General features: G+C 42.8%; 2 non-coding genes across 2 annotated transcripts; one reads left to right on the top strand and one right to left on the bottom strand.

Annotated features, from left to right (window-relative positions):
- Positions 1-10,001: 10,001 nt before the first annotated feature.
- On the bottom strand, positions 10,002-10,073 carry trnat-cgu (transfer RNA threonine (anticodon CGU)). The gene has a single exon. It is a non-coding gene; the product is annotated as a tRNA-Thr (tRNA).
- A 13,707-nt stretch (positions 10,074-23,780) lies between these two features.
- Positions 23,781-23,852, top strand: trnap-cgg (transfer RNA proline (anticodon CGG)). Its single transcript has one exon. It is a non-coding gene; the product is annotated as a tRNA-Pro (tRNA).
- The last annotated feature ends 1,118 nt before the right edge of the window (positions 23,853-24,970 follow it).

Below are 24,970 nucleotides of genomic sequence, written 5' to 3' on the forward strand. Positions count from 1 at the left end.
GCAAATCATTTGGTGACATTTGATCCTGAACCTGCCTCACCGCTCCTTTCCCTTCATTCATAAGAGAATCTCCCATAGAAATGGGTGGCCCGTTAGGAACGTCAAGTGTATAGTAGTAATTAGGTTTCCCTGTCCCTTGCACTACATATACTTCATCTGGTTTCTGTCTGATCATTTTTAATCCTTCAGGTGTTGGTACAATGGCTAGGCCTAGAGAAACTAAGGCATCTCTTCCAAGCAAGTTTACTGGACATTCTGGCAGCCACAAAACTGATAGCTGACATGATTTTCCTTTCGGGTCTCTAAGCCATATAGGTTCTGTTTCTTGAACCATTTTAATAGCACCTTGTGCTGATCGTACAGTAGAATAATTAGGGCCCAATGAAAGGTGCGGTAGCTTTTCTCTAATTGTGGTCCTGCACGCTCCAGTGTCACAAAGAAATTTAACTGGAGTGCCTTGTACCATTATAGTGATCTCTGGCCTTATTTTTTCCTCAAAAAACAAATCCTCTAGATTTAACACTTCCTCTCCTTCATCAACCTCTCCCTCAGGTTCTCCTTCTAACTGTGTATGTTCTAGTCATGCTGTCCCGTGACTGTGGGGGGAGGGATTGCTTCTGCAATCTCTCGCTATGTGGCCTTCCTTTCCGCATGACCAGCACGCTCTGGGGTTATCAGTTGAGCGTGACCTAAAACCTCCTCTGCCTCTGGCCCTACCGCGTCCGCGACCTCGACCTCTGGCTTGTTGATAAAACACAGCTGGCTCTTCTTCTTCCTGATAGAAGACCAACTCCTTTTTTCCTTTTTTGCTGCTAATGACTTTCTCCGCATGCAGGGCATGATTTACATACTCTGCGAGTGTTCCCCCGCTCATGCCTATATAATGACGACTTACCCACCCACTAATCTCTGGTAGTGAGCCTGAGTGTAAAGCGTTTTTTAGCTGTTGTTTATAAGCTCCATCATCAGCGTCATCCATCCCTAGACCACTGTGCGCTCTAAAAATTTTCTCCATCCTTACTCTGTACTCCTCAAACGGCTCCTCTGGCTTTTGTTTACACCTTCCAATTTCAGTGTAATTTGCTCTCCTTCTATATCTGTTTCTGATTCGGTCTAAAAGCGGATTCACATTTCCATTTAATTCCCCACTCTCAGGAGGATGAATCTGGTTTTGTGCATCAGTAGGGGAATAATTTCCTTTTACATAAAACCAGTCAGGACCTGTTAAGGTCATCCAAATTTGCTGAACTTCTACTCCATTTAAATGATATGATTGTCGCAGATTTTCCATTTGTGTGATGCATTCCTCAACATCCTCCTTAGGGTGCGGAATCCCCTCAACTGCTTTTTTAACATCACTTTGAGTCCAAGTTCTGAATACTCTAATTACCTCTCTCTCACCCTCCTGGCCTGCGTGTGGATTAGGTAATTCTATTAGAGGGAAAACATCTGTGTCTTCTCTCTCTTGTGAGAAATCAGGTATTTTTGGTTTCGGAGAAAACATTTTTTGTATTCCGGTTGTTAAGCCTTTTGACCAGTCTCCTACACGGCCTTTTGAACGGGTCAGCATTGTGTGTGGAGTTTCAAATACAGGAGGTGCGTAGCTGGGCTGTGAAATTGCATTTGCAAGAGGTGTGTATTTGGGTGGCCCCCCTGGTGGCCCCGCTGCTATGTGTGTGTCTGGAGCGGAGACCTCAGCCTGTTGTTGCAACAGCTGTCTAGCCTCTGCATATGGCCCACTAAATTCATCATCCTCCTTCCTGTGAAACATCAATGTCTGTTTCTCTCCTACACTGTCACTGCCTGCTGCCCCTTTTTTCTTTTTCTCATCCCTCTCCCGTCTCGCCTTCTTCTCACCCTCCTCACGCTGTCCTGCTATTTTGATCCAGACCTGCGTGTGTTCATAACCTTCTTTTTTCAATTTATTTTTATCATCTTTACATTTGATCCTAATTTTGAGTTGTAGGTCTTTTACATCAGTAGTTGATAGTTTACCATTAAAACTATACTTTTTTATCCAACGACCTAACGGTTCTATCGCGGCCTCATCTGCCTTTTGAACTATTTTCCAATCTTTACAAGTTAACTCATCAATTAACTTTTGTCGGGTTTTGCTTTGCCCCTTCCCCATTTTGATCTAGATGTTGGATCCAGTGGGTCTTAATACCTGCTGTATTCTATCACTGGATTTCTTTCAACAAGATGGCAATCAATAACCTTTTGTGGTAAAACTCACTTCAACCTTTTCAGGTGGAGTTTTCTTGCCTACATGCATCCACAAAGGCTCACCATTTGAGTCTTGTTGTTTTATATGAAATATAATTACCTAGTGGTAATTATGTTTCCATTCACACATTCACTTTCACACCTTTTTGTTCGAACGTGCACTTCACTTTTTACTTTTAATTTTAACACAGTTGCCAAACAGGTTCCGCTGACCTACGTAGAATTTAACTAGTCGTTTTAAACTAGGGGAGTCTACCCTCCTGCGGACTTTTTTACTTGACCTGATAGAGTCTAGAATTGTCAGGGTTTTATTCACTTTTTCAACACACAGAGGATCTCACTATCCTCTTGTCAACACACAGAGGATTTCACCATCCTCTTGTCACTTCTTCAACACACAGAGGATCTCACTATCCTCTTGTCAACACACAGAGGATTTCACCATCCTCTTGTACTTCTTATCTTTTACTGCGCGCGTCTTTCACACATTCCCCCTTTTTAAGGAAATCTATACTCACACTCGTCTGTGTCTCCTGGACTTTCCGTCAACCATCGGACCCCAACCCGTAAGGGAGAGACCAGTCCCGGAAAGGGTCTTTATGCAGTGGCCACTGACTTTTCCTGGTGTCTCCCTCACGCGCTGGAATTGTCAGGTATCTTGGAATCCGGCTCGAAGGACCAATTAAATGTTAGGTTCAAACCCCAAACATTTGTATTACACAACCTGTACAAAAGAGACACAGAGAGTTAGATATCTTTTTACTTGCAAGGAGAGTGACCAGAGACTGCTCAGTTACAATCTCCCACGCCACTCTGAAACGGTCTCTGGCTCGCCTGCCTTTTATTGAATGTAGGAGTGCCCTATTTTTACAACATTGTTACTAAGGGGAAAAGGGAAACATCTTGTTCAGTATCGAAACCACTCTTTTCATATCTTCACTGACACCCTTCTCGAAACCGTGGTGTGCTTCCTTCTCGTTTCTTGGTAAAGTTGCTCCACTGCCCCCGCCGTGACTTGTCTACCAGCTATTTACATGCAAGCTGGCTACAGAAGATAATGCATGATACGACACGTCTACAGAAAATAAGGAACACTTTTATAAGAATAAATGTATAATCATTAAAGAATAACTCCAACAGTCTGCACCTTCCATCTCGCTGAGATAATTATGCCACCAGTTAGAAGGAAAAATGGTTTGGGTTCTGACGGTGTCACTCTTAAAACTCAACACCAAACCGTTTTGCCTCTGGAGCCAGCTGTTTGGGAAGAGTCCCTGAAGGATGATCAATATAAACCTTTACTTTATAAACAGACATTGAGTTTCAGTCTTTTAATATTGTCATGATAAGTTGAGATGATTTACAGTTATAGGAATTACAGCTGCAAAGGGAATTAGTATGCCTGTATCTGTGCCACTAGCATTAGCGTTAGCATTAGTTTCAACAGACTATAGCTGGTATCTTGTTAACTTCATTAACTTACTACTACCATTGTCAAGCAAAGATATGTAAGCGTATCTTATCTGAGTTAATGTGGCCACATTCATGAGGTTAAGCAGCCAGCAAAGTTTTAGTAGTTATAAGTCCGGTCTCTCCCTCTCTGTGTCGCCAGCCCCTGCTTCTTTCAGGCCCTCGTGCTCACTGCTCATATAAACTGTATCGCAAACATCCAAGTCCATGATACTACTGTTCCTGATTCTCCATCAGTGTTTGTTGTCAGACAGTGGGTTAAAATGACTGAAATGCAGGCTTCATGCTGACAGACACACACAAAGCCATTTCCAAGAAAATATATATATTTTGTAACTTTTATATTTGCTTGTCCTGTTCTCGGTCAGTCTCTGTATTCACTGTTGTATTTGAATACAGCTGCTTTCCTGGACGAAGTAGTGTCAGAGTAAGTCACAGCCTTTGTTGGGTTATAAAATATTATTTGCTGTTGTATTGTCATTGGATTGAAGTTCATATTATTTAAGGCTCCGTGCTGTAATCCTTCACTGTGTTAGAGCTTTAGTGGTTACTTGTAAGTCATTGTGTAAAGGCTGATTTATATGTCTATTTTTGACATTTGCACATTAAGCTACACTTTGAAAACACACAAACAGTTTTATAGGGAGAAAGAGCTGTGATTAACATTTTGTTTATATTCACCTAGAACAGAAGAAGCTGTGCTGTGCACTTGATTGCTGAGTAAATGGAAATTTGGCTTAATTGTCATCACACTAAAATGTTACTATGGGTGCTCCCTTACATGTTAAAATGCATAAAGTTATTTCATTGTGTTGTATGAGGGATACATTTACATTAATTCCTCTGTGGCAAAATGAATGCAGAAGATTTGACCAGGGCTCTATTTGTGTGTGTGTGTGTGTGAGGAGTCATTTGAAAGTAGCTCTTACATTTAGCTGTGAAAATTGCCACAACAAAGTGGTTGTTCTACTGTCTTTAATTTATTCTTCTCAGTATCTGTAAACAGTGTAAATGGGTGCACAAACTCAAGGCAAATATATATGAGGTTATAATGTGAAAAACATAAGGTATATTTGACATTTAACTGATAGAACTATGTTTCAGAGCCAACATGTTGTAACAAGTTTCACAAAGGAAAATACAGTCGATTCATGTAACAACTTCCATAATGATAAATATTTAAATACACAACATGCTAAAGTAAGATACTCACCTGAGCAGCTCAGTGTGCTGAAGCTTCACATTGTAATAGTACAAACTTTGTAGCTTTTAGGTTCTATGTTTCAAACACAATAATGATTTTCTTTATCTGTTTACAGATCACTACCTGAAGAAGAAGACTGGCCTGTTTCTCTTGTTTCTCCCATCCCAACTCCCTCTCTCTTCTTTCTTGTCCTGCTAATTCTGTTCTTCTCTGCTAAAGTTTCTCTCTTCTTTTTTTCACGCTATCTGAAACAGGACAAATCCAGATCCGGCTTGCGTATCAGGCCACACCGTCCTTTTCAATCTGTTCTTCTCTGCTAAAGTTTCTCTCTTCTTTTTTTCAGTTTTTTGGGAGTTATTCACCATTAAACAATAAGCAATATTTCTCTTGTGTAGTGACATACCTGAGGCACAAGGGTGTGGTGCACCTCCAGCTCTTGGAGGAAGATGGATCGCCACCTCGTCTTCATCATTCCAAAGGCATGCTCTATGATGGAGCGTGCCCTGGAATGATGGCTGCCACACCTTGTACAGGCCGCTTGTAAGGAGTGATGAGGGGGAGTGGATGCTGGAGATATGGGTACCCACCGTCTGCAAAGATGAAGTGCCCTGGAGGAGGGTAGATGCCACGCCTGTACAGTGGGCTGTGCCAGAGTACCCTGGAGTCGTGCACCGACCCCGGCACAGCCCACGTGCGTTTCAATGAAGCGGCCCTGATGGTCACAAACTGCCTGCAATATAATGGAGGAAAAGAGTTGCGATAGCAGTGACCATCAGCGCCTTTATTAGGGCATTTTTTTATTGGGGCATTTATCGATGGTTGAGGATCCTCAGGAGGACGTGGCTTCCGAGACCGCATAGATCCTCTGAAGGATGCAGACCCTGAATTGAGACACAACCGTTATGTCATTTTCCATACCAGGCCATTAATACCGTCTTATGACGGCACTGTGGGTTTTCTCCCACCCCCGCAGAGTCAGTAATTGGTGTACTACAATGCTACAGGTTTGTCAGCTCAGCCCTTGCTCGCATAATTTAATAATCTATATTTCTAATATGTACAGTGGGTACAGAAAGTACAGACCCCCTTAAATGTTTCACTTTGTTATATTGCAGCCATTTGCTAAAATCATTGAAGTTCAGTTTTCCTCATTAATGTCCACACAGCTCCCCATACTGACAGAAACACACAGAGTTGTTGTGCGTCCATTTCTTCTGATCGTCCTTCAGATGGTTCTACACCTTCATCTGAGTCCAGCTGTCTTTGATGATACTGATTGGACTTGATGAGGAAAGACACACACCTGTCTGTATAAGACCTTACAGCTCACAGTGCAGGTCACATACTGGGTGATGACGTCCTCCTGCAGGTGTTACTGTGGAACAACTGCTCTGATCAAACAACTGATTGGGATGAGTCTGAATAGAACTTTGTTAGTTTTGTAAAGCTGTGTGGTAGTTAGAGAGGAACTGAAAAGAGTCAACAACAAGGAGTTGGTCTCCAATGTAATAAAGTTAAACACCAGGGCTCGTCCAGGATTTGAACCCGGGACCTCTTGCACCCAAAGCGAGAATCATACCCCTAGAGCCATGTATGACCTCTTGTTTTTCATGTTTCAGTCGGTGGAAGAACAACACAAAGCACATGTTCTTCTTAGTTTGACATTGGTAAAGATATGAACAAAGATTTCTTCTAACTGTGTCAACAAAGATTGAACACTTTGCATATCACTGTCCTCCATGAGGAGACTGTCCTCCATGAGGAGACTGTCCTCCATGAGGAGACTGTCCTCCATGAGGAGACTGTCCTCCATGAGGAGACTGTCCTCCATGAGGAGACTGTCCTCCATGTCTAGATAAGGCTTGCTGTCTAGCAGCTGGGAGAAATGTCTTTTTGTGGCTGTGGCATTAGCTCAACATTGAATCATAACGTTAAAGTATAATAAGTTTGTTCGGGTTTGTTCTTTCAAAAAAAAAAAATACAGTATTTTCCTGACTATTAGTTGCGCCAGTGTAAATAAATCACTACTTTTTTAGTGTAATGTTGCCTCTTGAATTCCTCTTAACTTAAGTGGTGTGGCTGCAGGGCATTGAGTGAGACACGCATTTCAACATGTTCTCATGCAGAGAAATGATGAGCTTCACTGCACAGAAATTCCTATTAACATCCTGTAAATGAGTAAAAGACTACTGTGCGCTATAGCTGTGTGGAATTAGCGACCTATCTACCACGAGTGTCACATGTGCTTGGAAAGCGCGGAAAGTGTGGACAAGCTGGAGGTGGAAGAGAACCGTCAGGAGAGGGACAGAACAGCTGCCATGATATTTGTAATGGGACGTCAGGACACAGGCTAACTAGTTGTATATTTTTTAATAGATAAGACGCACCTGAGTATAAGTCGCATACCCAGCCAAAGGATGAAAAAAAGTGCGACTTATAGTCCGGAAAATACGGTAATATTTATGAGTTACAACCACTATGACTTAATATTATGATATGTACATATGTATGACAATAACAGTGCACTTGAGTAAAACTACAGTCAAATCATCCTGTTAGAAAACTTTACCTGGATGCTGACATGCTGTTGTTTCATAGGAAGATCTGCAGGTGGACGGGGAGACTTTAGATACACAGCACGAGGTCAACATGCATTTTATATGTAATCTAAGCAGGTTAATGTATCTGTACAATCTAGAATCATAATAATCTGCAATAGAAATGTAAATAAAATGAAAACATTCCTTGCTGGGAAGGTTTTCAAACATCGACTCCTTTCAGCTTCTGTTGTTGTTTAAGTTTCTCCTTGTGTACTCAGAAGGACTACACATACATACACAGAGTGAGTATGATTGACATTTACATTTGCTACAATAATTCTTAGTTTTGATCTAATCAACATTAAGTGATTCCTACCTTCTTAGTGGTCCTCTCTGTGTCTGCATACTCCAACAGCATGGCATCATGCATCTTCTGGTACATGCTGACACTCATCTAGTCTCTACATTTCTTCCTTTGGTCCCACTGACTCTTCTCCATTACCCTCTGTGTCCGATCATCCTGCAAGTTCTGCAATTGAAAATGAAATTGCATCTCTATCAGCGTTCTGAATTTCAGAATTCAACTCAGAGAAATTAATTTTTACCACACATCAGTGAGAATGTGATTCTTTAAACGTCTTTTTCTTCCAAATGAGAATAATTACATCTGAAACACTATAAATCCAATACAGACACTATCATTATGCATACATTAACTTCTTGTTGAATAATTAGCAATATTTTTATAGTATAGTATTTTTATAGTAATCAAATAACACAAACTTGAGGTAAATGCAGTTATCATTTACTTCACAGGGTAACATTGTTGCATTTGATGGTCAACAGTTCCTCAAAGGATTTATCATTGCGGCGGCATCTGGTCTGAACATCTTGCCAGCAACACTAAATCCTCTCAACAGGTATAGAGGAAGCAGGTATGGCCAGATATTTACATGCACGTATAGCAAGGTTTGGGAAACTGTTTTGGTTTTCTTTCCAGAACATACACACAGAATTCAGCATTCACCACTTACGGTCATCTACAATTATTATCTTTTGTTCTGTCTGTTTTGTACTGTTCTGTGTCGCTCATGTTCATCATGTTATGTGTCTGTTTTGATATTTGATGTACGTCTAGCTATGTACTACCTGTTTGTCCTGCAATAAAATAAAATTATAAAAAAATAAAATAAATAAATAAATAAATAAATAAAAAAGATATGTACAAATGTAGCAAAAAACAAAATTATTTACAACTATTTATCCTTGAATGCAGTAAATGCCTCAGGCGTTTTTTGGTAAGTATTATATGCAGTACAGGTGTCACACAAATTATTTGTGCCACTTCAAAAAGCAGTTCCTGTCCACCACAACACAGAGGGGCACATCACAGGCCTGACACTTCCAGGGTGTCATCGGATCATGACGGATCATGACGTCATCAAACTCAGACGCTGTCCACGTGTCTCCCTCTGCGCCTTCCAGTTCCAAGAAGAGCCTGCTCCACATTCAAAAGCCGTCTCATGGCGCACAAAACAATAAAACGACTAAATCCCCACTAAGTCCCCACTTTTAACACAAACTAGAGACACAGCGTCAGCAACACTGTGTCTTGCCGCTACGTCATCTTAAATTGGCCATGCGAAAAAGACGCATGGCCAATTTTTTTTTAATTTTAGGTACTTTAGTAATCCCAGAGGGAAATTGTTTAAGGCCCCTAAACAAAAGACAGGTCCTGGCCAGTAGGTGGCGCAGTGTCTGTAGCATTTCAGCATGTCATCAATCTGTGCAGAGTCAAATGTTCAGCATGACTGTAAGGTTTCATCCACATAGGATGAAGAATGAGGGAGACACAGCCACAGAAACCCTGTGGGGGTCTCAGCAGGGGATAATTGTCTAGTTGTTGAATCTAGAATCTAGAATCTTCTAATACGTCAGACAAAAAGACATTTCCTGGGACACATCAGCTGAGTGTGTGTTTGTGCAGTGAAATACACTTGTTGTGAGGACTTGAATCAGTTTACTCCTCAAACATACTCCTGAAACTTCTCTAAGCTTAATGAACAGTAAACACAGGTTCATGAAGCAGTGCTTCCAGCCAACGATCACACAGTTTAACACATCTTTGTTTTGTGTGGTGTTGTCAGGCGGCAACCTTCGGGGTTCAAACTTGAAGCCCATGCGGAAGTGTCAAAACTTGTAATTCATGCCGCAACCACTGGGGGCTGGCTCCAAAAGCGAGTCATTTCCCATTGACCCCCATGTTAAAATGGCAATTATGCATAATTATAGACGTTGCCGCTTGAGTGGCAGACGGCTGACGCATAAGTTTCCCGCTTCCATGATCGCCCACCCCCCAAACTCTGCTCGCGCTCCCCCTCTTTGTACATATTTGGAGTTTTGGCGGACGTGATGCTTCCAACATGGCGGCTCCCACCGAGCCTCAGAATCGCTCTTCAGAAACGAACGGGTGACGTCACGGAAGCTCTGTCCATAGTTTTTACTCTCAATGGGTGTTGAGTTTTGTCTGTCTTTAAAAGGAACCTCCTACAGATCTTTGAAGGCATGAATGGGGATCGTACCCATGATCTTTGGTTTACGAGACCAACGCCTTACCACTTGGCCACCACACCTTTTTCTTTTAACTTCTGAATTGATCACTGATCGTGATCAACACACACAACACAAAACAGCAGAAGTCTTGTGGTGATCCTACACTCAGAGAAACCACAACAGCATGCAGCTTTACCTTCAGGTCTAACAGCTGGGAGCTTTTTCCAGCATTATTCTGTCTCAGCATGATCATGGCTGACAGGACACACACATTTACATCAACACACACAGGCGACCGCATGTGGATGAACACACACTGACCCCTAAAACCAGATAAACACACACATCAAATGTGCTGAGATCACTATCATTAGTCCTGAGTCAGTCTGCTGTGGAGTCCATTTTGTTTTGTCATTTACTATTCTTTGTTGTGTTTCCGTCTCTTGCTTCCTGTCTATTTATTTACATATTATTGTGTTATTTGTGTCTAAAGGGCCATTTCCATCACTTTGCCACCATTATTTTAGATACTTTAATAATCCCAGAGGTAAATTGCTTAAGGCTACTGCCAAGCAGCGTCATACAATGACCAGCAAGGAGCGCCACTGGAGGCAGTGTGGGTAAAGTGCCCACACACAACAATGACTAGGGAGAAGCTGTGTGTGTGTGTGTGTGTGTAGGTCGGTGAGTCAGATCAAATCAAAAATCTTTAACCTGCTTTTGGCAAGGTTGCTGCTCAACTCTCACACACAGCCTTCCTACACACACACACAAATACTGACACACAAATGTGATTCTGAGTTATTTCCTTTTATCTGTACATGAACTTTACCTTTTTCAGATTCTAACTGCTTTTACCTCACAGACACTCACAGACACTCACAGACACAGCAGCAGCAGCAGCAGCAGCATTATTGCAAGTTGGTCAGGCTGGAGAGGATCATGGAAAAAAGGGCCGACTGGTCACTATCTCATCTCAATGGAAACTCATTACTGGCTCATGTTGTTGAGATGTTAAAAATCTCAATATGTACTGGTTAGATAGACCAACAGGTTTGAAGTTTCATTTTAGTTATCTTGAGTAACATTTATACACTAAAAATGCAAAAATAATTTGTTTTGCACAGTGTACCCAATAATAGCCTATTCCTTGGTCTATATCACTATGTATTAACACATACAACAAGGTATTGGTTCCTTAGGAAAATAGAAACTTTTCTAGCTGCTTCTAAAATTACAAAATCCAAAAACATAAGAAACCACCAGAGTAAACTGAATGAACACATGCAAACGAAAGACACCAAAAGACTAAACCTATACAAACCAAACAAGACATGGACAGGTCAGACGGGGAACCCAGAGGTTAGCAGACCACATGTCAAAGACACAGAGGGGGGGGCAGCCAGACTAAATACAGCAGCTAAAGATAATAAGACACAGGTGGAACCAATGAGAGCGGGCAGCTAATCAAGAAGAAGAAGAAAAAGACAGGAAACAACCCCCGAGACGGCAGCAAAGACCACCACCAAAATGAAACAGAAAGTATAACTCGGATGGTTAACACACAAAAGATAGAATCATGCAGGGCCACCAGAAACCCTGGAGTGTGACACAAGAAAGGAGAGAAACCAAAGATCAGAAGACAAGAAGTTTGAAAATAAAACAGAGAACCAGGCCCACCTAAAACAACAGATCATAGCAGCCAATGTAAAAATGTGTTTGTGGTCATTTTTAAAAAGAAAACAACTTTAAATGTGTCCAGTCATTCTTGCATTGGTGCCAGTGAAAGTGTTTTATTGACAGTTGTGTGCACATGAGGAGCCTTCCACTTCAGTGCACTCAGCTCTTCATGTGACGTGCTCCCTGAGCTCTGCATTCATCCATCAGTTGAGTCTGTACTCGCACGTTCGTATGCTAACTACAGACCTCATACTGGGGTCAAAGGGGCTACTTTCATGAGCATAACACAGCACAGAGGAATTAGTGAGCAATGGTACCTGGTACTGAACAGGGACACTTGGTGGAGTTGCTGTCTGCACCAGCCAGTTTCTGTTGGATGACAAACATTTTACAGGAAAACTTTGGGCCACATGCAGACACAGGAGTGCTCGATACAAACTTCATATAAACAGAGGCCGGTTTTTATTCTTACTGTTGAGCCAGGTTTTCTGTAGTAAGACTACATCATCTCTTAGACTGTGCTAAGTGTGCCAAAGAGGTGAGGACAATATCTACAGACTGACTGTATTGACCTGCACACCTCCCTTGTCCATGTCACTCTATTTCTCACATCAACACATGCAGTACAAGCATGAGCAAAATCAGTGTTTGCCGTTCAACTCTGACAGTTATATGCAGGCACAGTAACAGTAACAGTGGAGCTGAGCACAGCTGTCAATCACACACATACATAACAGCAAGCACACACCTATCCCAGGGATATGTTATAATGATGTCTCCATTTGAATGGCTTATTCTTTCAGATCTATGGAAATTAAATTATTTTTGGAGTAAGACCCAGAGGCCACAGGGGAAACTGCAGTTTTTGACACTTCTGTTACCACTGCATAGTTGCATAAAACTTCTAGAGAATTTCCCTGATGTTCTTGTTTCCCGTAAGAGCCTGTAGACTGTTTTTACACTTTACACCATTTACACTTGTACAATTACACAAGTATTGAAACTTGGGTTAGAAGAAAAACACACTGAACAGTCACTTCCTGTATCTGTCACGAGCCACACATCTTCAAACATTCTGAACTCATTATAAATACAACAATTGTCACCCAGCAAGCCTTCATTTCTAGAATGTAAATGTACACTATTGACTGAGAGATGCAGATACACAAACTAGCTTCTACAAAAGCTCTTATATTCCACACATCAAAGACACACAGCATTTACTGCAGAGTAAGAACGTGATGCATGCAAACAGCATGTGTTTATTTTTAACAGTAGTTGTTGTATTAATCACTGTTAGCAGCACTCACTGATAGGACCTTGATGCTCTTAACCTTTAATCTGGCAAACTGGGGATTGTTAGAAATCCCACCTTTTCCTTTTGGATGCTCATCACAACATTCATTTCCACAGCACCTGAAGACAGCGTGATAATGTCTGGAGAGAGATCAGACATGTTTTCTATGATGGTTCTTCACTACAACAACTGCTCAGAAATGTCAAATCTTTCCTTGAAGCTTGTTTTTTTGAAAGCAGCAGCTATGTGGTTGCAGTTGAGTGGAAGCTCACCGAGACAGAGCCAGCAGTGGGGACTGACAACACAGCGTATATGTTGTTGACACTTTTCAGTTCCTCTCTAACTACCACACAGCTTTCCAAAGCTAACAAAGTTCTATTCAGACTCATCCCAATCCAGAGCAGTTGTTCCACAGTAACACCTGCAGGAGGACGTCATCACCCAGTATGTGACCTGCACTGTGGGCTGTAAGGTCTTATACAGACAGGTGTGTGTCTGTCCTCATCAAGTCCAATCAGTATCATCAAAGAAAGCTGGACTCAGATGAAGGTGTAGAACCATCTGAAGGACGATCAGAAGAAATGGACGCACCTGAGTTCAATATATGAGAGTCACAGCAAAGGCTCTGATACTTAGGACCATGTCATATTTCACTTTGTCTTTGATACATCTGCAAACATGTCAACAACTCTGTGTGTTTCTGTCAGTATGGGGAGCTGTGTGGACATTAATGATGAAAATGAACTTCAATGATTTTAGCAAATGGCTGCAATATAACAAAGTGAAACATTTAAGGGGGTCTGAATACTTCCTGCACCCACTGTACACATTAAAAGACATTGATGATCTGTTTTTATTGTCTAAACAGGAACAGTTGAAGCACAGCTTGCAGCCCCTGTATCTCAGGCTTCTCAGCTTCTCTTCAGATGTTTGGACGTTTCTGCTGGAACCTCTCATTTAATGACTCACATTTAGAACTTCTGACTTTATGTGGAGGAGGGATTGATTTTGGAATGAGGAGGCTGCAGCCTGTGATTTCACCACTAGATGTCAGCATTGCACAGCATTGGTGGTTCAGTTCAGATTGAGAGAATGCAAAGAGTGTGCAAAGCTGTCATCAAAGCAAAAGCTGGCTGCTTGGAAGAATGTCAAACATCAAACATATTCTGCTTGGTTTAACACTTTGTTGTTTGTTGTTTGTTCACTGCATCATTCCACATGTGTTCCTTCATAGCTCTGATGTCTTCAGGATGAACCTACAATGTAGAAAGTCATAAAAACAAAGACAAACCACTGAGTGACTTTTGACTGGTACATTTAAAATGTCATCATATGTCCTAACCAGCAGGGGGAGCACTGATCATAAACTCTCTGTCTCACATGTTATTGTCATGTGTTTTTATGGAAGATGATGCTGACTGTTGTTTTCTTGTTTCTCTCTGTAAACAGCTTGTAAACAGCAGCTTCCCTGAGGGAAACTCAGCTAATAAATGATGCTGTAACCTCTGGGACTTGATCTGCTGGGTGGGAGTCCACTACATTATCCATCCATCCTCATCCATCCAGCTACACCCTCCCTAAAATGCCAGCTGGAGAATGGGATAAAGGGTTAATCGCAAGTCAATCAGGATTCACTACTCTACAAGTGTACTAGTGAAGTATTGCAAACATCAGACTTTTAATCTGAGGGTCCAGGGTTCAAGTCCCTGTTTGGGCAGAACACTTTGTACTCCCTCTTACTTGTACACCCCTTCCCTCTCTGTTAATGTGCTTGGAGAGAGCTCTGTGAACAGCCAGCCTCTTTGTGTCTTGCCCTCCTTGTGCAAGGTGTCAATGGTCGTCTTTTGGGCAACTGTCAAGTCAGCAGTTTTTCCCGTGGTTGTGCAGCCTACAGAACTAGACTGAGACCATTTAAAGGCCTTTGCAGGTGTTTTGAGTTCATTATCTGGTTAGAGTGGTGTCTTCAATATTGAACCTTTTCACATATTCTCATTTCCTGACCTACTGAATGTGGGTTTTCCATTAATACCTACAGCTGGACCAATGCACAGACTGTGGACTTCTCCATAGACTGATCTGTGTAGATAGGACACCAGTATTACTGTCTTAAGTTGGAATGTTTATGACACCATCAAGTGATGATCCTGTGTCAGGACCTTAAAATATGAAATGACAAGGATGGGATTCGAACCCACGCGTGCAGAGCACAATGGATTAGCAGTCCTACCTGGCTCACGACAGTCTGTCCAATTCCAATCTCCTCGGCCTATCGCGTACGCCGCCGTCCAATGTAAGATTGGATTTCATCCAATCGCGCGGGGCGACGACGCTCGACAGCGCCAATGGCAGCGTGCATTTCCATTCTACATTGGATGACGTAGCGAGTCCATAGCAACCGTTTCCAGTCAGTCGGTCGTCTACGACGAAGGATTCGACGCGTCTAAAAAGTAAGTAAATACTGCAAAAATGTGGTTTACAATAGCGTCTTGTATCGTTATAACGTGATAAGACGCTGTCACGTTGTAAAACAGCGGCTCATCCCGTTATAGCACGACAGGACGCGATGAGCCGCTAGCTTGTTATAACGTGATAAGATCACGTTATAGTGACATAAAGAAAACATAATTCAGTTCAGCGCTTCCGTACATTATTTGAAAACCAGGAGCATGTGTTCTTTATATTACACGATCGCTGTGGACGCGTATGTATTCGCATATTAACTGTTTATTTAGTGCAGCGGCGTCACAGCGCGTTGTTCATTATTGCATGCTCAGCGTTTTTTATTGTTGTCAGTATCTTTAGATGAGCAATAAGCCTAAGAGCCACACGGCTATGGGAGAAGATGAGTGGATGAGCAGGCTGCCAGCTCAGGTGTTTGCCCTGCTGGAGGCTGCAGGCCAGCTCCTAGGCAGCAGAGGTGGCATGACCTCTATGAGAAGGTAAAGTGTTAGCCTGTTACTTACTATGGACATTATTATATAGCATCATGCAGTTTAATGAGTGACAGTTGCTTCAATACACACAGATAACATCAAATGCTGTGTCTGTTACATCATGTAATGTTGCTTTACCAGCCTGCCACTCAGTGTCCTGCTCCTCTCTCTCCAGTTCACTAAATCTCCCTTTGGTGGGGTGCACTCTGCTGCATTAAAGCCCAGCTTGGTGGCTAGGAGGACCACCAGTCCTCATCCTCTGTGAGGAGGAGGCTACCACCACCTCCATGCCACAGCCTGGTGTATCCTCAGCATCTGGGTATGTCAAAGCACATTTATTTATAACATTAGTTGCTATTTTGTGTGATTTGTGCTTTCTGGGTTCTTATATTTCTCATCTCTGTTTCCCCCCAGGCTGTGGTTGATGCTGGTGTGCCAGGCATAGACAGAGTTGACAGCTTGGCAGAGTATCTGGTGGAGCTGAGGAAGCAGTCCTCTCTAGCCCTCACCAGTCAGCAGGTCAGATGTTTGTGTGTGCTTCTGCGCCTGTCATACATGTCCACGCTTATATTTTCTTTTCTCATGTGCCTGTGTTGTCATTCTGCTCTCTCTCAGGTCAGCACCATTGTTGTGTCGTGGCAGAACCTTCTGGACTACGGCAAGCAAAGGGTGGTGTTTGCTGCCAGGCACCAGAGCAGGCTGAATACATGCAGGTTTAGGTCGCCAAAGAAGAGGCAGGACTTTACACCCGGGGTGGAGAGTTTGAAGCGACAAGCGCTCACCACCACTGCACCACTGGCTCAGTGGCCAGATTGCTGTCGTCTAGTGGAAATGATCTTCATTAGGCTCTGTGCTATCCACCGTAGTCCCAAGAAAAGGGGGACAAGCACATTTTCCAGATGGGACCTCATCTTGGAGGATTACCGTAAAATAAGGCAGCTTATTCTGTGTAATGGGGCTGTCATGCAGCAGACAGTAGTAGTATGCAGCTGGTGGACATTAACCACACTACTCTGGTGCAGTGGCACAACAAGAGGGTGAAGAGGCAGGACAGCATGGTACTGATGCAGGTGCTGGACCTCCCGAGTCGTGGCAGCTGACCCTCTGCCCCATGCAAATGTGCCCCCAGCATCTGCCCCAGCCTGTCCTTCTCCTGCCCCTGTGACTACTGCTGCTCCTGCACGTACACTGCAGCGTAAAGTAGTGCACAACACGTGTAAGAAGTGTGGACAGTACAGAACAGCAGAAACGGGGCACAGCCAGTACAAGGGGACAGTCTACTGCCCGAAAGTAGAGACTGTCCCAAACGAGCAGTGGCTGGAGAACATAAAACAAAAAAAGTAATATGAGAGAGGCATAGATGACCCCTCGGACAAATACCCTCAGCACTGTGCCATACCTATTTTTATAAATAATTGTTTTTGTTACAATTTATTACTCTGTAAAATGCTTGTGACATCTATAAATAAAGTTTGGTAAAGTGAGTAATGTATTGTTTTCTGTGTGTTTTGTGTTGAGATTAGAGTCTGTTAAGTGCTGTGTACATGAGAAGTCTTTGCTTAATGCTGTTGTGTGGGCGTGTAGAGGGCGATGATGGATCTCACCACACACCACAAATGCAGACATAAAAATATCAATGTATCAGTAACGTAAGGTTAATAATCGGCAAAATCGGTGTTAAAGTGATGTCCAGTTACACATTTTTTTAAATCAGTCCAAATCTAATGCATTAATATTTGGCGTTTGTGGGACTCGAACCGGGAACCTTGGGGTCGAAGCATAAATTAATATAAAAATGAAAAACAGGTTTAAAATCATTTATGTCCAAATGAAAATCATCTCTTCCCTTCTCTCACGTTTTTTCTCATTTTTCTCCTCTTCTTCCTTCTTTTTCCTCATTTTTTCCTTCTTTTTCCTTCTTTTCCTCCCTCTTCCCCCTTCTTCCCCCCTTCTTTCCTTTCTTCCCCCCCCATGACAGACTATTGTTCCCCAGCTTGCGCCAAAGCTGGGGAACAATAGTCTGTCATGGGGGGGGAAGAAAGGAAAGAAGGGGGGAAGAAGGGGGAAGAGGGAGGAAAAGAAGGAAAAAGAAGGAAAAAATGAGGAAAAAGAAGGAAGAAGAGGAGAAAAATGAGAAAAAACGTGAGAGAAGGGAAGAGATTTTTATTTGGACATAAATTATTTTAAACCTGTTTTTCATTTTTATATTAATTTATGCTTCGACCCCAAGGTTCCCGGTTCGAGTCCCACAAACGCCAAATATTAATGCATTAGATTTGGACTGATTTAAAAAAATGTGTAACTGGACATCACTTTAACACCGATTTTGCCGATTATTAACCTTACGTTACTGATATATTGATATTTTTATGTCTGCATTTGTGGTGTGTGGTGAGATCCATCATCGCCCTCTACACGCCCACACAACAGCATTAAGCAAAGACTTCTCATGTACACAGCACTTAACAGACTCTAATCTCAACACAAAACACACAGAAAACAATACATTACTCACTTTACCAAACTTTATTTATAGTTGTCACAAGCATTTTACAGAGTAATAAATTATAACAAAAACAATTATTTATAAAAATAGGTCTGGCACAGTGCTGAGGGTATTTGTCCGAGGGGTCATCTATGCCTCTCTCATATTACTTTTTTTGTTTTATGTTGTCCAGCCACTGCTCTTTTGGGACAGTCTGCTGTTCTGTACTGTCCACACTTCTTACACGTGTTGTGCAGTACTTCACGCTGCAGTGTACGTGCAGGAGCAGCAGTAGTCACAGGGGCAGGAGAAGGACAGGCTGGGGCAGATGCTGGGGGCACATTTGCATGGGGCAGAGGGTCAGCTGCCACGACTGGGGAGGTCCAGCACCTGCATCAGTCCTGCCTCTTCACCCTCTTGTTGTGCCACTGCACCAGAGTAGTGTGGTTAATGTCCACCAGCTGCATACTAGTCTGCTGCATGACAGCCCCATTACACAGAATAAGCTGCCTTATTTTACGGTAATCCTCCAAGATGTGGTCCCATCTGGAAAATGTGCTTGTCCCCCTTTTCTTGGGACTACGGTGGATAGCACAGAGCCTAATGAAGATCATTTCCACTAGACGACAGCAATCTGGCCACTGAGCCAGTGGTGCAGTGGTGGTGAGCGCTTGTCACTTCAAACTCTCCACCCCGGGTGTAAAGTCCTGCCTCTTCTTTGGCGACCTAAACCTGCCTGTATTCAGCCTGCTCTGGTGCCTGGCAGCAAACACCACCCTTTGCTTGTCGTAGTCCAGAAGGTTCTGCCACGACGCAACAATGGTGCTGACCTGAGGGAGAGCAGAATGACAACACAGGCACATGAGAAAAGAAAATATAAGCGTGGACATGTATGACAGGCGCAGAAGCACACACAAACATCTGACCTGCTGACTGGTGAGGGCTAGAGAGGACTGCTTCCTCAGCTCCACCAGATACTCTGCCAAGCTGTCAACTCTGTCTATGCCTGGCACACCAGCATCAACCACAGCCTGGGGGAAAAACAGAGATGAGAAATATAAGAACCCAGAAAGCACAAATCACACAATAATATTTCTTAATAGCAACTAATGTTACTACAAATAAATGTGCTTTGACATACCCAGATGCTGAGGATACACCAGGCTGTGGCATGGAGGTGGTGGTAGCCTCCTCCTCACAGAGGATGAGGACTGGAGGTCCTCCTAGCCACCAAGCTGGGCTTTAATGCAGCAGAGTGCACCCCACCAAAGGGAGATTTAGTGAACTGGAGAGAGAGGAGCAGGACACTGAGTGGCAGGCTGGTAAAGCAACATTACATGATGTAACAGACACAGCATTTGATGTTATCTGTGTGTATTGAAGCAACTGTCACTCATTAAACTGCATGATGCTATATAATAATGTCCATAGTAAGTAACAGGCTAACACTTTACCTTCTCATAGAGGTCATGCCACCTCTGCTGCCTAGGAGCTGGCCTGCAGCCTCCAGCAGGGCAAACACCTGAGCTGGCAGCCTGCTCATCCATTCATCTTCTCCCATAGCCGTGTGGCTCTTAGGCTTATTGCTCATCTAAAGATACTGACAACAATAAAAAACGCTGAGCATGCAATAATGAACAACGCGCTGTGACGCCGCTGCACTAAATAAACAGTTAATATGCGAATACATACGCGTCCACAGCGATCGTGTAATATAAAGAACACGTGCTCCTGGTTTTCAAATAATGTACGGAAGCGCTGAACTGAATTATGTTTTCTTTATGTCACTATAACGTGATCTTATCACGTTATAACAAGCTAGCGGCTCATCGCGTCCTGTCGTGCTATAACGGGATGAGCCGCTGTTTTACAACGTGACAGCGTCTTATCACGTTATAACGATACAAGACGCTATTGTAAACCGCACGTTTACAGTATTTACTTACTTTTTAGACGCGTCGAATCCTTCGTCGTAGACGACCGACTGACTGGAAACGGTTGCTATGGACTCGCTACGTCATCCAATGTAGAATGGAAATGCGCGCCGCCATTGGCGCTGTCGAGCGTCGTCGCGCCGCGCGATTGGATGAAATCCAATCTTACATTGGACGGCGGCGTACGCGATAGGCCGAGGAGATTGGAATTGGACAGACTGTCGTGAGCCAGGTAGCGCCACAGAGCCACAGAGCAGTCATTTGTTTGTCCTAGAATGAAAGGCAGAAATCCGGAATAAGCAGCAGCATTCCAGAATAGTCAACAGAATTCCGGAATTATACGTAGAATTCAGGAGTAACAGTCAGTATTCTGGCAAGTCAGCAGTCCAGAAGGGAAGGCAACATCAGCAGTGGCTCAGTGGTAGAGCAGGGTTGTGTGTCCTTGACCCACATTGCCTCCAGTGCTGGTCATTGTATGACACTGCTTGGACACTGCCAGGACCAGCAGACTGAGGGACAGCTTCATCCACCAGGCTGTCAGGAAGCTGAACACTCTCCCTGCCCCACTTTCTCCCCCTTCCCTCTACAAAAGAACCCCCCCCCCCCCCCCCAAGTTAGGAACTCTGTGCACCAGCCACTTTACCCTGTGCATTCTCTTGCACCCTAGTCATGTCATCCAGTCTCATATAAGCTGCTATAACTTAAACCATTCCTGGACTGTTTACATTATGCCAACTGCACTGTCTTGCACTATACATCATTTGCACTCTTACTGCATTGTGCCTTCATTTTGTGCCTTGAATTTTGTGTGTGCCTCATTGTAGGTACATTTTTTTACACTTACACAAGTTTTTAATTATATGTTATATATGGAGTGAAGAGTAACGCAATTTCGATTCTCTGTATGTCCAGCACATATAGCAGATTTGACAATAAAGCTGACTTTGAATTAAAACGAGTGAGTTGTAAAAAAAAATTCACCCCCCCTACAATTGACACTAGAAGAGAACCTATCATTTGAGACCAGAATGTTTTTTTGTACCAGGCTGTAAACATGTTCATTTCTGCTGTGAAGTTGGACATTTTAACATGGGAGTCTATGGGTAATAACACGCGTGAATTACAATTTTTCACACGTCGTAAACATTCCAACTTAAGACTAGTGGTTAAGACCTTCAAAACTCAGTGTGTAACATTGTTGGTAAAAACTGTTTGCTTTGGCATGTTTGTAGAGAAGATTGAAGCAAGGCGTCTGGACTTGTAGAGTTTTCCTGAAGAGGTTTCGCTGCTCATCCAAGCAGCTTCATCAGTTGTTGATCTGTTGGTGGGGAAACATGGTTTTGTGGTTGCAGACCTCAGTGGGTGGTCTGGATAAAACTCACAAACAATAGCACTTAATGTTTCCATAATTACCTGTGATGATCTGGCTGCCTGTGCCAGGTGTGTCTAATGACTGGCTAACGACTAGGAGACTTGTGAAGTATACAAGGTTATTTACGCAATGACATGATACAGACCACGTATGTATTTGATTATATAAGCTTACACTTAGAGAAAAACACATCTATAACTCTTACAGAGAGTTAGGGAGGAACTCTTTGATGAGGTGAAGGCCGAAGCACTAGGAGCCACGGACCTAAGATAAATCAACCAACATAGAAGGGACAGAGTGTTTTCACAGTCATAAATATGTTAGACCAATTATGATAATTAGTAGGTGGAGATAAAAGGGCAACATGTCCCAATATGGAAATACCTACGAGGGTCTTGAAGAACTGTTTATCTGTTATGCAAATGTACCTCAACTTTCAATAAAACTAGCCTGTGTACAGGGAGGGGCAGAACACGTATGGACGGGAGTGAAGCAGACTGAAAGGCCTGTGTTCACTGTGTTCTCCCTTTTGCAAAAGGCGAAACTACAAAACCCAGGGTATTTTCTTTCACTCAATGTTCTGAATACAGGAGACGGAATCTGACAATCCGGGGTGACCAGGGAAGGTCACGACAGACTGCTGGTAGACAGCCCATTGTTCTTGCTGTTAGCATGTGACTTGGAGTGAAACTTCCTGGGAATGGATGAAATAACTGCTTTGTATGTGGTAAAAAGATGAGGCCACCACCTCGAGAAGGTTTTTCCAGCTTAACATAAATGGCTTCCTTGACTTCCTCTCTGTCTAAAATGTGAACATTGTTGTCCTCAAAGGAGTGTCCTTTGTCTTTGAGGTGGAGGTGAACAGCTGAGTTTTGTCCTGAGGAGGTGGCTCTCCTGTGCTGAGCCATTCTCCTGTGGAGTGGTTGTTTAGTTTCTCCAATGTACAGATCAGAGCATTCCTCACTGCACTGGACTGCATATATGATATTGCTGTGTTTCTCCCTGGGAGTTTTATCCTTTGGGTGTACCAGTTTCTGTCTCAGGATTGTCCTCCAGCGGAGACTGCAACCTTAACACAGCGCCTTGGACGAAAAGCAGACTTGCAGAATGAAAGGCAGCATTTCGGAATGAAAAGCATTCCAGAATGAAATTCAAATTTCCGGAATGAAAGGCAGTAATCCAGAATAAGTGGCAGCATTCCAGAATAGACATCAGTATTCCGGAATGATAGGCAGAATTCCCGAATAACACTCTGTATAGTGGAACAGAAGTCAGCATGACATCATACTGGAATGAAAAGCATCCCAGAATGGAAGAAAGCATTCCCAAATGAAAGGCAGAAATCTAGAATGAGAGCATCCTGGAATAGACATCCATCCACCCACTCCAGAATGATAGGCAGGATTCCGGAATGGTAGACAAAATTCTGGAATTAAACCCCTAACCTGACAGTGGCCTGTGATGTCATGGAAGTGTGTGTTCCAAAATGGAAGGCAACATTCCAGGACAAAAGTCAGCATAACAGAATGAAAAGCAGATTTGTGGAATGAAAGACACCATTCCAGAATGAAAAGCAGTCCATAATGAAAGTCAAAATTTTGGAATGAAATGCAGAAATCCAGAATAAACAGTAGCATTCCAGTATAGACATCAGTATTCCGGAATGATAGGCAGAATTCCAGAATAACAGTCAAGTTAGTCAATAGGGCCGGTTAGCTCAATCCCCGTACGGCCAATCTGTGTTTTCATTGTTGAAGCATGGACATGCCTGTTTCACTTACTGTGTGCTGGTTGGTACATTGGACTCAAGGATTGGTTTTTGAAGACACTCCTCCAAGTGGTGTCTTCAGTTCTGCTACTATTCTGGTTGGGAATCTGAGTTATATGTTTTCAGGATCTCTGTGGGTGGATCTTGAAGGAACTCAGACTTTTAATCTGAGGGCCCAGGATTCAAGTCCCTGTTCAACACTATATATTCCTAACCAGAAATCTTTGTACATATCTTTACCAATGTCAAACTAAGAAGAACATGTGCTTTGTGTTGTTCTTGCACCGACTGAAACATGAAAAGCAAGAGGTCGTATGTGGCTCGTTGGTCTAGGGGTATGATTCTCGCTTCGGGTGCGAGAGGTCCCGGGTTCAATTCCCGGACGAGCCCTCTTCTTTCAGCTTCAGTAGATTGAAGGTCTGTCTTATGTTTACATTTATAGCAATTATCTTTAACCCAAACAAGTTCATATTCCAACTTAGACCCAGTAAACAGCAGTCTGCTCAAACTCCTAGAAGCAATCTACAACTGATATTGTTTATTCAAGAGAAGAAGTCTTTGCACTGAGGACTGTGGAAATATATGGTCAAAATATATGTTTGTTTGCACATATGGTAAATGTGTATGGTTGTGCATAGATCGAGACCTCTGGCTGAGGTCATAAAGCATTCTGATGTTTAATGGTTAGTTTAGAAATTCGAACTGCAAACCCCTTAGTTGACCCAAAGATGAAAACACAAGCTTGCCAAAGAGATAAGATATACTCAAGGCCGTAACAGGAGGACCTGTGAGAATACACACACACACTCACATCTTTGATGTGAGTGGGAGAACTTCAATGTCTTTTAGTTTCGTATACGCCCTCCACCTTGTGATTATTGAATATGCATGTTTCACTGAAAAACATTACCTTTTATGCCTTTCTATGTAAATGTAACCACACCTTGTTGTGAGATTAATAAAACGAGCCTAATGCATGGGACAGACAGAATGCAAATGGTCAGCTGCAGGAGCAGATCGAGGGGTCTGTATTGAGCTGTGCATTCTCCCTTTATAAAGGCGAAACTGAAACTGATCAGTACTGGTTTTCATTCAATGTTCTGTGCATCGGGGACGGAGTCTGGGAATCCGGGGTGACCAGATTAGGTCACAACAATTTGGGGGCTCGTCCAGGGGATCAAAGGGCAAAAATCATCCTCAGATCCGTCAATTGAACACAGGGGCCGATTACGAACAGACAGAGGACACGTGCCGGCAACAATAAGGTAAGCAGACCTTTTATATCTGCATTGACTACTCTAAAATGTAACGTGTCCCGAGTCTTAGTAGTAATCTGTCTGTAAAAGCAAAAAAGAACATTGACTGAATGAATTTAAGAGAATAACTGTAAGTGAATGAATATGACTACAGTGAAATAACCGTAAGTGAATGAATTATGGCTATGGTGAATGAGTAATGACTACAGCTGTTTAAGAGATAAGTAAATGATGCCTGCAGAGGATTAAGAG

Source organism: Parambassis ranga, unplaced genomic scaffold, assembly GCF_900634625.1.
Source record: "Parambassis ranga unplaced genomic scaffold, fParRan2.1 scaffold_33_arrow_ctg1, whole genome shotgun sequence".
NCBI classification, from domain to species: Eukaryota; Metazoa; Chordata; class Actinopteri; family Ambassidae; genus Parambassis; species Parambassis ranga.